Here is a 15671-nt window from a genome sequence, read left to right on the forward strand (position 1 = left end):
GAGTTCCGTAATTGTAATCAGGTCAGAAGCATTACCATTCACGAGATAATTATTTGAGAAGCCATATATTAGTTCAGATAGTTCTTATGAGGGAAGTCATACTTGCTAATTAATCCCAGAACTTTTTAAAATAACCTACTTAAACTTCTGAAAGATAGAACTTGACTCACATCCACATCGCCAAAAACTACATTGTCACGAACTATCAGAACCAGATTTAGAAAATTATTTAAACCGCTGATTTACGCTCCCGGCTATGACCAACGACCTCACAATTGGATATAAAAAACGAGCACTATTGCTAGTGCTATAGAGAAAATAAAAAAATAAATAACTAGACTAGAAGTCATTGCGATATCATTGCTATGCAAATTTGTCTGCAGTATGGACCCACATATTCAGTACGAATTATTCTATCAGATAGTCAAGCTGCAATTTAAACACTTAACTCATGATTTTAACGTCCTGTTTAGTGACGCAAAGCAGAACGAGCTTAATCACACTAAGCGAATGGCGTATTATACAAGAAAATATATACAAGCAAATGATGGATCAAAAGAGCCATTCAATGTAAGTATATCTAAAAACCGGATTGTAGACGAAAAGGTCAAGGATGGACAAGGCGGGTACGTTTCTTTCTCCCTAATACAATCGGAAGCAAACTTAATCACTGTATAGAGTAGATATTTATTGCAGTAATATCTGCTTTCTGGCCTGTAGGAGAACACGCCGCCATATTGGAAATCTCCCATCTCTTACAGCACTTATGTCATAGATGCAGTCAGTACCATTAAAAAATTTAAACTGAAAATTGATATTTTTATAATACAAATACGAAGACGGTTTTTCATATCAGAGTCTTTGATAGCTGAAAATGTATACCACCGTTCAAATAAAATAAGAAAGCCATTTATAAAAATGTTTGGGAAAGCTTTGCTAACATATGTTTCAATATATTCTCTAGTTCCTTAACATAGCACCTGACACCAGTAGAGAAGGAATCGTTTGAGAACATCAATGCGATTTTCATCCACACTTCTGCATATCAGAACCACAATCATTTCTGCGGGCTGCGGGTTGCGGGCTGCGGACCCAAACAAACCTTTGATAACAAGCCTAAGCTTCAACGAAAGCTGATCGAACTAACGATATCAACTCTGGAATGCATAAATGTAAAAATTCTTGTACATAGAATAATGTTGCAATTCTTCACCTTAAAAAGATGATAAAAAGATATGCACTTTAAAGTGGTGCATAACCAGACTATTGAAAAAACTGATTCAATTAAAGGAAGATCATGAGTTATTTGAAATATATGGAATTTTAAATAGGTAAGAAAAAGAAATGTTAGATTACATTATATAAAAATTGTAGTTTATACATGTTGATGAATAGCAATACCTTGATTCATTCCACATTACTATATATTGAAATCTAAGCCAATGTCGCGCAAAAGTGATCTGAACAGGGTTGTAAGGTTGTAAAATGTTAACACCAATATAATGCTGAAAATATGGCTCCTTAGTTTACGAAATAAAAATCTTTCTGTAATATTCGGAACGAAGAAAAATAGCGAAATGTTAAATAACTAAGGCTATATAATGGCGGAAAAACTATTGGACTTGTATAATCACAACGATTACGTTAACCTGAGCATTTTATAAGAGAGGATCAATTACCCTGTCCATACGCATAATCTAAAAATCCTGAAAACGTAAAATACGAGTTAAGAAATATTGTGCATCCAGTATACAAGGTGTTTAGAGTTATTAAATAAAACGCAGAAGAAATCATGAATCCATCAAAATTTATTTTGTCGCCTTAACTTAGAACCCATCGATTCGAGTGCCATTGGTTTTCTCTAACTTCTACATAATTTTTGTAAACTGGTTGTGGCATGACTTTCAGCTCTTCCACAGAATTTTTTTTTTTCATATCCTCGAATTGGTACTTTTAACAACCTGATAATAAGAGCTCCAAGTATTTTTGTATCACAGAAAATACGGGCTCCTGAAATGGAAAATTTAGTTAATGCTCGATTAGAGTAACGTCACACTTGTGACTGTATGAATACAAATAAAAAATACATAAAATTCTCATAACGAATGCTATTTATTATTTATTTCAAAAATTGGTTGAAAGCTTCTATTACATGCAACCTGATATTAAGTACAACGTGCATATTCAAATAAAAGGATGCCAACTCTTCCAACGTGATCGAACGCGTGAAACCACAAAATATTTAAACGTCGCTAAAGTCAAGCGATGCCAAGTTAACAACGTCGGAATGCATGCATCCCATCTACATACGAATGCGAACCGTGTTGCTGCCTGGAGTGTATATGTGCTTCCACAAATATATTCAGATCTAATAGAAGTTTAAGTATAGTTGAAAGCCAAGCAGCACTACAACAGTGTATGTGACAGTACGTCCTTTTGTTTGTGTCTTTGTTTGTCCGCATATTGAAATGAATGTTCACTTCACAATAAAATTCAAACCACAAAAAATAGTAACCATAACCAAATGCAGTTTGGAAAATAAGCGTACAAGAAGTGAATGGATCATAAAATATGCACCAGTTTTGTGGGTTTCGAATTGGTTGAACGTGAGCCAAATCATATGAAGCATGCATATTGCAACCAAGCATGCAAACCAAAGTCAATTCGTTTACCTCGTAGTACCTTAAAACAACTTGTTACCTTCACACTTCTGACGTCGCAGGATACATAACTCCAAGTCTTTCACACCACACATTTGTCCCTTTTCCCACATAACTACGAACATGAAGTCAAGCAGACGACATTTTTGCGATATTTGAATTCGAAATCTGCATTCACTTCAAAACTTATTGAGAAACTTTTACTCATACAAAAATTTAATAAAAATTATATAGTAAAATCTTGTCAGTTCAAAAATTTGTATCAATATTACGTTCCGTCATCTGGAAAATCTGTTCACAAGACACACATTGATTAGAAGAAAATTAAAGATAAACAAATAGGATTTTTAAGAGAAGTAGAGAAGAAGTCATCTTACTAATATTATTTTTGAATTTCTTGATGCTATATGTGATGAAATTCTCAGGTATTATAAAATGATTTAGTAATAATTTCAGAGAGTTACGGGAGAGATAGGTAACTCTGGAGAAGTTTAGATAAACTCTAAATAACATTTTTCAAAATCTCTCTTTTGGAAAAATATGGAAATTTTTACCAGCGATAATACTTAAAACCTTCAATAGTTATATGTCAAAACTAGAGAGATTGGGCTAACAAAACTGTAATATTCTTAATGTACATTTTCTAATACAGCATATTATATATATGTATGCTATATACGAACATCGCTCTTTCCTTGTGGTACCACAACGGGCCATTATTTGTGCCTAAGTGGGCTTTTTCTTGGTAAACAGGGCCGCCACTCCAACCAACCAACCAACCAACCAATACAGCATATTATTGCATAGAATTTAAACGTTACCCTATTAGGTACGGCACTATAAATATTATTTAACGTGTATGGCAATACAAATATTTTTTGATCTATTGCTACCATTCCATTTATAACCGGTGGTCTATTGCGTTTCGAGTTCAATATATTACTTACCTTCCGATGAGGATGTTCCTTTGTTGAATGGTACGCGCGGTCGATTAATATGCTAGAGCAACACCGCCAGCTCCGTTAGAATTGAAAAGGACCTCTCCGAGCCGTTTGATACCAAACGAGGTTTCAGACAGGGTGACTCCTTGCGTTTGACTACTTTAACCTTATGTTGGAAACGATAATTCGAGCAGTAGATTTAAACCGTACTGGCACAATATTCTACAAAATTGTAATGTTGCTTGCGGATGCCAATGATATTGATACCATTGGTCTGAACACCCGCGTCGTCAGTGCGGCATTAACAACATACCAATAACTATATACTTACATAAATATAAGTTTAGACAACCTTTTGTTGCTTTTTTTTCTTAAAAACTTTTAATAAATTAAAACATTTTTTATACAAATTCTATTTTCCTCGTCATAACTGAGTTTAGAAAAAGTTATAAATATATTTCCTTTTTAAAGTATTAGATTATAAGAGTAGATAATATTTCAAAAATGAGAGACGCACAAAAAAATTTTTTTTTGCATTAGTTGAAAAACATCAAAATCCTCAAAAGACCCAATAAAACCACGTCTCAGGAATGAATTAATAACATTTTTATAATAATGTAAAAACTTCATTCCAGTGATTAGGAGAGAGAGATATGAGCAAGAGGCTTAATACCAAGTGCACTAGACTTATCTAAGCCAGGAAACAGAAACATAAAAGTTTGACACTTCAAGTTTCAAATTAGAGATAAGCCCCCCAGCCATTATAGAGTAAAAGTGCGAAATAGCACTAACTCAAGAAGAAGAAGAATCAAGATATATCAAATATTGACACTTACTTTATCTTTCCATTCCTTTCAAAATACATTCAATTCCGCAAATTTAAGAATAAATATTATCTAAAAATTGAGACGAATTCTGGACTAAAAGAACTAAAGACATTATTTACTGAAACATCCGAAATTTCATTAAAATCATTTTTTGGATTATTATTTCTGAATTTCTAGACAAGATACTTCCAGAGAACCACTTTTTGGTGAATTGAAACCAATAACTTTAAAACGTATTAGCTGTGTTCTATAATTATTATTATTGTTTAGGGATGTGATATGGCAACCGTCGGATCTTATATGCCCCCTTCTGGGTCTAGAGTATGCCTCTAAGCCTTATTGCGTTATTAAAAAGTAGTATAGAACATGTTATATGATACTTTAGCTATACATTGTCTAAAATCTATTTATGGATTTGAATACATAATATTAAGCAAAACTCTTGCTAGTTAAGAAATTAAATCATTAAAAAATAATTATTGGTTCAATACATTATAAGGGGTATTCACTCTACCTTGCAAAGTCATTGCAAAGTGTCCGAAATGCAAGACGGCTATACTAAAATTGCAAGAGTGCGAGAACACCTCTCTTATAGAATAGCAACAGAAAATTAAAACAGCTGTTTTTGTAGTATACCACATGAGACACAAACAGAGAATATATCAAAACAGTTGTTTTTTCCTTTTTTGTTTCGTTGCAAACATATATACATGGGCTTAGCTATAGCAAGATTGCAAGCAATTGCAAGAAACTTTGGACGAGTGTTTTGTTGTTGTTCGTTACAAGCTTACCCAATCATTTCGTACACCTTGCAATAAGTTTGCAAGACAGAGTGAGTAGTTAGAAGCTATATGAGTAATACTCTTCAATCCTATCGGCTAATAAGTCTGTACCACAACTAATAGAATAACAACTGTTTGACAAAATTAGACTTTACTCATCAATGTAGAGTCTTTCAAGATTAATATAATTATTCCAGCACTTCTCAAACATTTCGATATCTCTCTGGTTGAATCAGTATGCCTTTAAAATATATCACGGTTTGGGTGACAACTTTTTCTTCGAAACCTAATCTCCTTTCCTAAAGCATTGTTTTTTTGGAGATTTACGAACAGGTAGTAATAACTGCGGGTCAAATCTGGCAAATAGAGTAGTAGGTGCTGAAATAATAAGCAGTGTAGCTCGTTTAATTTGGCTATCATAGTCATCGACTTGCGACACGACACATTGTGTTTTTCTTCTATGTATGAGACCACAGTTTCGCGATTTTTTTATTCAAAAGCACCAATTTGATCTTTTAGTGATCGCTATTAATGGTTTTAATCGATAGACAAATCTACACGCGTAGTGCGGACCCTATAAAAAATCCTATAACCTTACCAGCAATTCGTTGAGTTTTGGGCAGCTTTGGGCAAGGTTTGCCGGCTGCTGTCTAGCCATCTACACAGTTGACTGCCAATTTGACTCTGGAGTGAAGTAAAATGGTGGATCAAAATTTTATCTATTGTTACACTGTCCTGTCTAGCAATGCAAAAGGTTCCTTTTTTCTCCAAATAACTCCAGATGGCTCTCAAAATCATCGATACGTTTTTTTTTTTGTTGAAGTATCAGCAAAAGCGACACCCACTTTATCAATAGGTTTCTCATAGATAACTGCTAAAACAAAACGAAACCGATACGTTCTTTGGATATCTGTAAGGTGTCAGTTTTCTTCTGCAACTTCACATAATGATTTGTCAATACGATTTTGCGGACTTTTTTTATATTTTCTGGTATCACAACCTCTTTTGGCTGATCCATGCATTCGGCATCATCAGTGTTGGTACGATCGCATTAAAGACCATTTGTTTCGATGGAGCAGAGTTCGGATAGCACTCATCAAGCCAAGCTTTAACTGTCACGATATTTATACCCATCAAAAGCTAATGATAAATCAGACCAGGAAATTGCTTTGAATCCATTGTTTTGAAAATATTAAGAGGAGCGTCATTAAAACAGCTGCAAATAAATGGGTAATCGTTCAAATGTCATGAAATATTGAAAGGTATTACTTTTCAAAATTCATATGAACTTTTCATTAGTGGCACAGCTATTAGTAAGATTTATGCGCTGCAGTGCATGCGATTAAAATCCTACAAGCCCATTTGCAAACATTTGTGGTGTACTTTTAGGCGGTTTATAAGATGAGTATGTAGTAATCTATGATTTCAATGATTCTGTAATCTGCTCTTTCATCTTTTTGTGTTTCTTCCCGCATATATCATCTCTGTAAATCTCTAGTAAACTACCGAGTTTTATATGACTATCTGTATAAGGTCACCGAAGCCAAACCTAAGACATTTCTTAGTTTAAATTCCAATTTATTATTTTCACCTGTTTCACCTGCTGAACTACACAGAACTAGTTTAAATGGTTAACACTATTTTTTTTCTCCTCCTGCACTCCTATAGATGAGATTTCTTGTCCGTTGCACCTTTTTTGTGATATCTCCGAAGGTATTATAAAATTGTAGATGCTGGCATTTTAGTAGACGTGCTTCTACGTTTTTCTTACTGGATTTGCTCCGGCTTCTTGCCGACACTGGAGCCGTGTCCATATTTCGTATCGCCGTTGAGCCAGTAAATTCATTTATTTGCAAAAAGCTCAAGTGTGAATTGCATTTTATGCACAATTTGTGGCACTTATATTTATTTCCTGCTCGTGGAGTCGTGCGGTTGACAGTTTATTTTTATTTGTACACAAATATTGGCTTTGTAGTACGTACATGCATCCTCCAAACCAAAAAATAAAAAAAATTCCACAAAAACATCGCGCATAAAATATCTTATGCGTGAGAAAGCACAAAATATTAAAAATAATACAAATTGTTGTTAAATAGTACTGAACCCTTAGCGTACGGGTATATGGTGTGGTTGTGCATTTTTCTGCAGCTAATGTAGCGTTTAAAGCGCCGTAAAATATGCTACATTTGTGTTTTTCTTTTTTGTTGCTGGGGTTATTATATATTTGTTGAGAGGGAGCGATGTGTTCTTGTGTTTTGTGTTCATTATTTTTCTAATTTTTTCACTGTTGTTTTATGCTTATTTAATCGAACATGAAAAATCGTAAAATGACATACCTATTCCAGTGCAAGTACGAGTATGAGGACGTTTGCTATGGGTTTCTGTATGTTCAATCGCTGGAAAATAAAGAATTTCCGTTGCTACTCCGAGCTGGATTTCCGCTAAATTAGTAAAAAATTGTAACCACATATTCAGTTGGTATATTTATTATTTTTTGTAGTGCTCGTTTCACGTGACTATGCTGTAGACTATCTAAACACAACAACATAAGTGCACAGACACGCCAGTAACTGCTCCCAACATTGGCACATTGATTAATTTTATGACAATTTACTTTAGCTGCAGGCACATAAAAGGGAGAAAATATGATAATAAATAATACAGTAACAAGTAACCAGCAACAACAAATTAATGTATTAAACAAAAGGAACAGAAATAGTTATACGATTTTCCACTTATGGATTCTGTACGGAAAACTGTCACACCAGCAGAAACAGCAAAAGCTCGTTCCGATATTTTTCTGTACAATGCAACAGTCCTCAATCCCAGCAAACATTTTAACGTACGTTTCTAAGCATTGACACCTATTAACTTAGACATAAGTTTTCTTCCAATAGAATTTTAAGTCCACAATTATGCAGTTTTATTTTTGAATATTGTGGTAATAATTGATATTAAAAAACAACATCGTATTATCGTATCGTAATAACGTATATAAAGTTCTCGAACTGTTGTCGTGTATATCGTATCTTAATAATATATATAAGGCTGTTTAGTTAGTTTTATCTTAACATGATCGATTAATTTTAATACTCGTCCGCAATCCTATTGCAATTATAACAAATACCAAAAGACCTCATCTGTATATCGTATTGCATTAATATAACTAAAGTTGTCCAAGTGCTCTCATTGTGATATAATCGACCCATATAAGCGTTCGGGTGTCATTCTATTGCTGTTATTGCAGATATCAGAAGAGATTCTCTGTATATGGTTTTGAAATAATATATCTAAATATGTGCTTTCATTGTGATATAATTGACTGCGTATAAGCATTCTTGGGTGATACTATTGCTGTTATAGCGACGTCATCTGTATATCGAATTAAAATAATACATCTAAAGTTGACAGTGCTTTCATTGTGATATGATCACTGCTTATAAGCATTCTTGTGTTATTCTATTGCTGTTATAGCAGATATCGAAGAGATCATCTGTATATACTATATTGTGTCGTAATAATATATCAAAAGTTATGTAGTTAATTCTGTTTGCAGCTGAAACAGATACCTTAATGAATTTAGATGTATTAGATAATATATTTGATATCTCTAATATCTAACCAATTGTATCAAATAATGTATATAATTTCTATAAATTAATATATAGGTTTTATTTTGAGATAATCGGCTGCATATTTACACTCCTCCACCATACTATTGCTTTTACTACTGACACAGAGAACATCATATATATCTCTGTCATATCGTAAAAGTATATCGTGAAAATACAGTTAGTTCTGTTTTGATATAATGTATTACATATTAATACTTCTCCACAATCGTAGAACTGTTATTCTAAATATAAAAAAGCATCATGTTTGGTGTATCCCAGAGATTAATCACTGATATTGGCATTCTTCAGCAATACTATTGCTGTTATTGCAGTTATGAAAGAATATTACGTATATAGTAAATCGTAAAATTTTAGCTATCTTCATGAAGAGGATTTTTGAATGATATTAAACTGTCTACAGAACAATGCAATACACACTTCTTGGATCTGTGTACAACGACTGTTTAATATTGCACCTGTTAGGTTAGGTTTGTTTGGAGTGGCAGCTTTATGCCTGAGCTCAAATAAGGGCCCGCTGTAGTACTAAAGGATTAGCATTACCACATACGCAGAAAAGAGGTCAGCGTACGAGCAAAGTAGAAAGGCACGACTCATTTATTGCATAAAGATGAACAAACCTAATAATTCTATGAACTTAGCTAAGCCCCTAATTTTGCAGGATGACAGTTCGGTCATGTCAATAAAAAAAAGGGGTCCCGAACATTTCAGATCTTCTCTTAGCGAAAGATAAACATAAGGTGGAGTATAGTTTTTATCTTATCCGCAACGCCACAACCTCCACAAAAGGGAGTATAGGATAGGCCTACTGACCTATAGCTGATACATGTTAGGCATTTAAACTAAACCTTGTAAATTCCCTTTCAGTATATTTAAAGAAATACAATAGGTTCAATATGATAAAAAGGATTTCCATTAAATGTAGTGACATGAGAAAGCACTAACATACAAGGCAACGATTTTTATCCCTCCTATTTTCAGCTCAACATAGCATAATTTGTACGAGGCCAGATCCTGTCTAACTATATCGTATATATACAAGGGATGGTCTTTATATTCTAATTTATATTGAGAAAGTCTTAACAAATTGTTTATACATATTCGGATGACGATAACAGACAACGATCTTTATCCCTCCTTTTTTCAGCTCAACATGGCATAATTTGTGCGAGGCCAGATCCTGTCTAACTATATCGTATATATATAAGGGATTGTCTTTATTTTCAAATCTAAATTGAGAGTGTCTTAAAAAACTTTTTATACATATTGGGATGCCGATAACAGACAATGATCTTTATCCCTCCTTTTTCAACTCAACATGGCATAATTTGTACGAGGCCAGATCCTGTCTAACTATATCGTATATATATAAGGGATTGTCTTTATTTTTGAATCTAAATTGAAAAGTCTTTAAAAATTTTTAATGCATATTGGGATGCCGATAACAGACAATGATCTTTATTCCTCCTTTTTACAGCTCAACATGGCATAATTTGTACGAGGACAGATCCTGTCTAACTATATCGTATATATATAAGGGATTGTCTTTATTTTCGAATCTAAATTGAGAGTGCCTTTAAAAACTTTTTATGCATATTGGGATGCCGATAACAGACAATGATCTTTATCCCTCCTTTTTTCAACTCAACATGGCATAATTTGTACGAGGCCAGATCCTGTCTAACTATATCGTGTATATATATAAGGGATTGTCTTTATTTTTGAATCTAAATTGAGAAAGTCTTTAAAAATTTTTAATGCATATTGGGATGCCGATAGCAGTTGTGCTGGTAAAAATGAAACTTTCAATATTTCTTTCCAAACAGCAGCACCAGCAACGGCACCAGCAACGGCAGCAGCAATGGCAGCAGCACAATACGTCCTGTACATTGGCGCATTTGCTGTACTTATTTTTACTTCTCATTTTCCGGATCATTTGTTGCAATGTCGTATTTCAAATACATTTTTCAGAAAATTATGACAAAGTACATGTTCAAATTGTTCGAATGAAACTGTTGGTGACAGCTCGGGAATTACGATTGCTTTGATTGTTAGCTAGTTGTCCATGGTGCGTGTTGTGTGATGTTTACATTTGTGGGTAATTACTTTACCATCGAGCGACCATGAAACGACGCTTATTTTTAATTGTAGTTCTCAAGCAAGCAACATTTTCATTTTAAATCTAAACTAAAATTTTTATTGATTTTTATTTTAATTTAAAGTAATCGAAAGTTTTAGCTAGTTTTTGATACATATAAGAGCAAATTCAAATATCATCCAAGTGTTAGCCTTACATACCATTGAAAAAGAAAATAAGAATTAACTAAACACGAAGATGAGTCACACCTGCTAACTATTAAATAACTATATCTGAACTTAAGGGCAAAGACCGTATTTAGATCATATAAAAAGGATAAGGCGATTGATTCAAGCGACATATCTCTTTTGTGTGAAATTATTTTTTATTGATTCCCATTACAAAAATTTGTGGAAATAATCAAAATTTCAAAATCCACTCACTTTAGCTAGAAGTGACAACCTTTTGCCTTGATTATGGCTTTCATCCGGTGTTTTGACCTATTCCCAAATGTTTGCTTGTGCACGGTTCTAAAGCAACTTCCAAAAAATTTTTCCGATAATAAATCACATTAGCTTTGACACCGGGATCGATGAAAACAATTGGAGAGCATCCATCGGCGGTCACAGCTGCACATACCATTACTTGATATGGAAAAGGAAAATTACTTCAGATGGCCATTTGTAGAGTCAAATTTTCGGCAGTACGTTCAGTTAAGTAAACACAATCATTTTGAGAGTTTATGAACTGCTCAATGGGGAAATTTTTTTCAACAGAGAACACAATATTTGGAAATTCACCATATTCGTGCAAACATAACCACTCCTTTGCTCTTTCGAATTTAACTTTTTGTTACTTTGGTGTGAGATATTGAGTATTTTTGAACTTGTAAGGCTTTACCTTGAACTCATTTTGAAATACCTATACTTTGATGTTATTGTAGCACACAGGTAAGAGTAGTGGGGAAAAAAGGAGAGCAAAGATATAATTGCAATCAACTCGGGTCCAGTCGTAGAAACCTAGCTACTTGAAAAGGATGAGTCCAAAAGTCAATTGGACTAAGGTTTGTGTGCGTAGAGGGACAAGAAAACAAATGTGCGACGTCATGAGGGTAGAGCTCAGTACCCCCATGATGTCAATCACTGTAAAATTTCATTATTAGACCCTAGAACAAGACATGTAAGCGAATTACTAACTAACTGACTCACATTATTTTTCAAATGATAAATTTTTATTTAATAGATGACTAACTCTTGCGAGTTCAGCCCACCTCTCATAAGAGGATACCATAATTCCAGAGAACTCATAGAGAAGAGAGAGAATTTGATAGAATTAATATTCCTCACAATAATCTGAAATTTTTGCTTTTGAAAATGTGTTTGTCATATTCAAACTATTTCACAACTTTCTTTCACAAGAAAGAAAGACAAAGCACCCTACGTTTGTATTCAAAAATGTTCTATAAACATTGTTAGATCCAAAGGAAAAATAAAATTCAACTTCAATTTTTGTTTCAATGACGTTGAAATCAAATTTATTATTTATTTATAATCTTTATTTTATATCAAAATATTGTATATATACTAGAACTAGACATTCAATTCTACAGTATCACTATTTTTGTCTTCTTGAATTTCATTTATAACTAATGGAAGCTTAAACAATACCCACCTTAAATTGATCCATCTTATTCCACAATGGACTCCAGCAATTCTTATACCATTTATAGTATGCAATTGGAAAATAATTCGATTAACTACAAAAATAATTGCCAGACATTTGTTATTAAGTCTTTTACGAAATACAAGTCTATCATTAACATTAATATTATTAATTTCGTTATTTACACAAATTTTATTTTAATTAAGAAAAAGGAGGTTTTAACAGTAGTAAATTACAGCAACAAAAATTTTATTTTTAATAAGTTGAATTTTTCGCTGTTTCGATTTTTGTCAAATACCCATCATCATTAATCATTTCTGGAAATATTTCTTAAATCAAACTACCGTAAATGATTTTTTGAAACTGGAAATACCAAAGTTTGAACTTTAAGCCTGTCAAATTTACAGCGCTGAATCATTGTTATTTAGCCAACTCACCCAATGCCGTACTCGAGTCGTATTGTTTTAGTCTAGTTTTGTTAATTTAATTTGAAAGTTCATTAACAATTACTTTTATTATTAGAATCTATTCCTAGTATACTATTTCTAGACGCAACTTAATTTCACAAAAATCTTGATTTTATCTTCCTTTCAGCGAAATTAAGTTGTTTTTTCCATACAAAATTTCATTTTTGAGGTTAGAACTAAATTAAGGAAAATGGCCTCAATTTCGTTGAAACGAAAGCTGAAATTAAGGGACATTTCAAAAACAACTATGCGAAAGATACATTTCAAGCAATAGATAAATTTGAGATAAAGAAAATTGATATTTTTTTAAAATAAATGTCCATGACAGTTGCTTTCAAAAAAATCCGGAAATATTATGAAAGTAGTCCAAATTTTTAGATTTGAATATAGAAAAAAACTCCATTTAATTTAATCTCACTTTATATATTTTCATAGCCAGTTAGTAAATATGTTAATAATTGTATTTACATAAAGAAGGTATTGTCTTTATCATTTAGTAGGTAGATAACAGTTCATTTTCAATTAGTCAGCAGCAAGATCCCATATAATGGATATGTAACTATTAAAAATATATTAGTACAGAACAATTTATGCCATGGACTTTAACTTTTAAATATGTTAAATACATTTATTTGTGAGTCTTTTGTTCCTATAAAAGACATTTAATACTACATATTTTCTTAGCTATTGCTCCATAAAAAAAAGCACCCAGATATATAATACAAATATTTTATACAATATGTGATTTATTAGGTTTTCATCCTGACAGGTAATTTGGATGAAGTTATGAAATTAAATCTTACGTAGTGTTTATATTAAACCAAACAAGTCGATGTAGACATTAATTGAACTATATATACATCGATTAGTCTGAACTAGATGAGAATTATGATTTAAATAGGTTAACAAAATTAAGTTTAGTGCTATATTTTTTCATGTAAGGATATTCATAACTGAAAATTTTTAAAAACATATTAAATCGGAGGCCTATTGATGGAGGCAAACGGATAATTCCTACTATCTTAATAATATAATATAAAGATATTTAAAACAATATAATTCGAGTATATTTTTGTATTTATTTTCAATTACTATTAATTAAGCATTTTTATAATGAAACAAAATACATACTGAAACTTATCAACTTTTCCAAATACAATAATACAATGATACAATGGATGAAAAAATGGATGAGTTTTACTTTTCAAGACAAGGTTGTAAGTAAAACGTTTAAAAGTAACACCAATAAAACTATTGTCGTCTCGTAAGTCATTATCTTAAAAACGTGACGGTGTATTAAACATAAGTATTTTTGACAATTACTCTAAACTATATTTTTGACTATAAACTATAACATATAGATGAAACTACAAAATTATTATATATAAAATTTTGCGTGAAAATAAAAATTTGTACAAATATCCTATACGGATATAAATAATATTTTATAATATTATTTTAGTCTTATGATTATTGTCAACTAATAAGATTAAATTAAAAATAAAAATTTTTTAAAAAAAATAAATTTGAATGTTTTTATTTAACTGGTAGAGTCGGCGGAAATAATTTTGAAGAATTAACTAATCCAATTAATATACTTAAGATCGCGTAAAAAAATTAATTAAAAACAACTCTAAAAAGTTCAAAAAATGGGCTAATAATTACTCGGTTGCAGCAACTTTCACAACAACAACCACAGCAAACGTCTATTAACTGGTAATAAAGCGGACTCATCAGATACAAGGTGAATTTAAGCTTCTTTGACCGCCTACAGTCAATAGAAATTAAAGACTAATTTCCTTTAAAAGTCGGTAGGGGTTCATGCATCAATAATTAGAAAGAGAGTAGGAGAAGCTACTAGAACCACACGAGTATTTGAACGTGATCCATCGTCGCAAAATATTGCAAGACCACTTAAACAACATTTTAGAGAGAATAAAACAAAGTGATATAATAAAGATCAGTAATTTTCAAGAACTTTTCTCAGAAATAAATAATGTTAAATGTAAATTAAATGATATGCATAAATGTAGTAAAAATAAACTAGAGTTATATTGACCAGAGAATAAGAACAGGAATTTAATTTAATTTCTAGTAAAAAAAATAAGTATATATATCAGAGTCCACGTACAAGAAGGTGAAAATTTAAATACAAATTTTAAAAGATATGCAGAAATAAAATTGCTTAAAGATCCCAAATGCATTGAATATAATATAAGCAAACAAAAATCTCAAGCCAAAAAATATATTTACTTAAATGACAATAGATTAGGTTAGTTTATACCGGCGATCCCAGGGGATTCACTTAGGTCTAAAGACCCATTGTTTTACCATATAACAATGGCCTGTGAGAGGCATTGTTATAAGGGCCTATTGTGTCAGAGGCACTTTCATCGTCCTCACCACAACTGCGGCAGCACAATTTTTTCAGATCGAACTATTAATGACATAAATCAATTTTCTTACCGCATTTCAATCAATAATCGATCAAGAAAAAAGATATATTCATATATTTGAATTCGAATTTTTAAGAACAAATATTACCTTTCATTCTAAAATCAATATGCACTATGGAAAATGCAGAGTACATATATGGGTGATTCTTTTACAAACCGGACGGGTT

The sequence above is a fragment of the Teleopsis dalmanni genome, chromosome X (genome assembly GCF_002237135.1).
Source record: "Teleopsis dalmanni isolate 2A chromosome X, ASM223713v2, whole genome shotgun sequence".
NCBI lineage: Eukaryota > Metazoa > Arthropoda > Insecta > Diptera > Diopsidae > Teleopsis > Teleopsis dalmanni.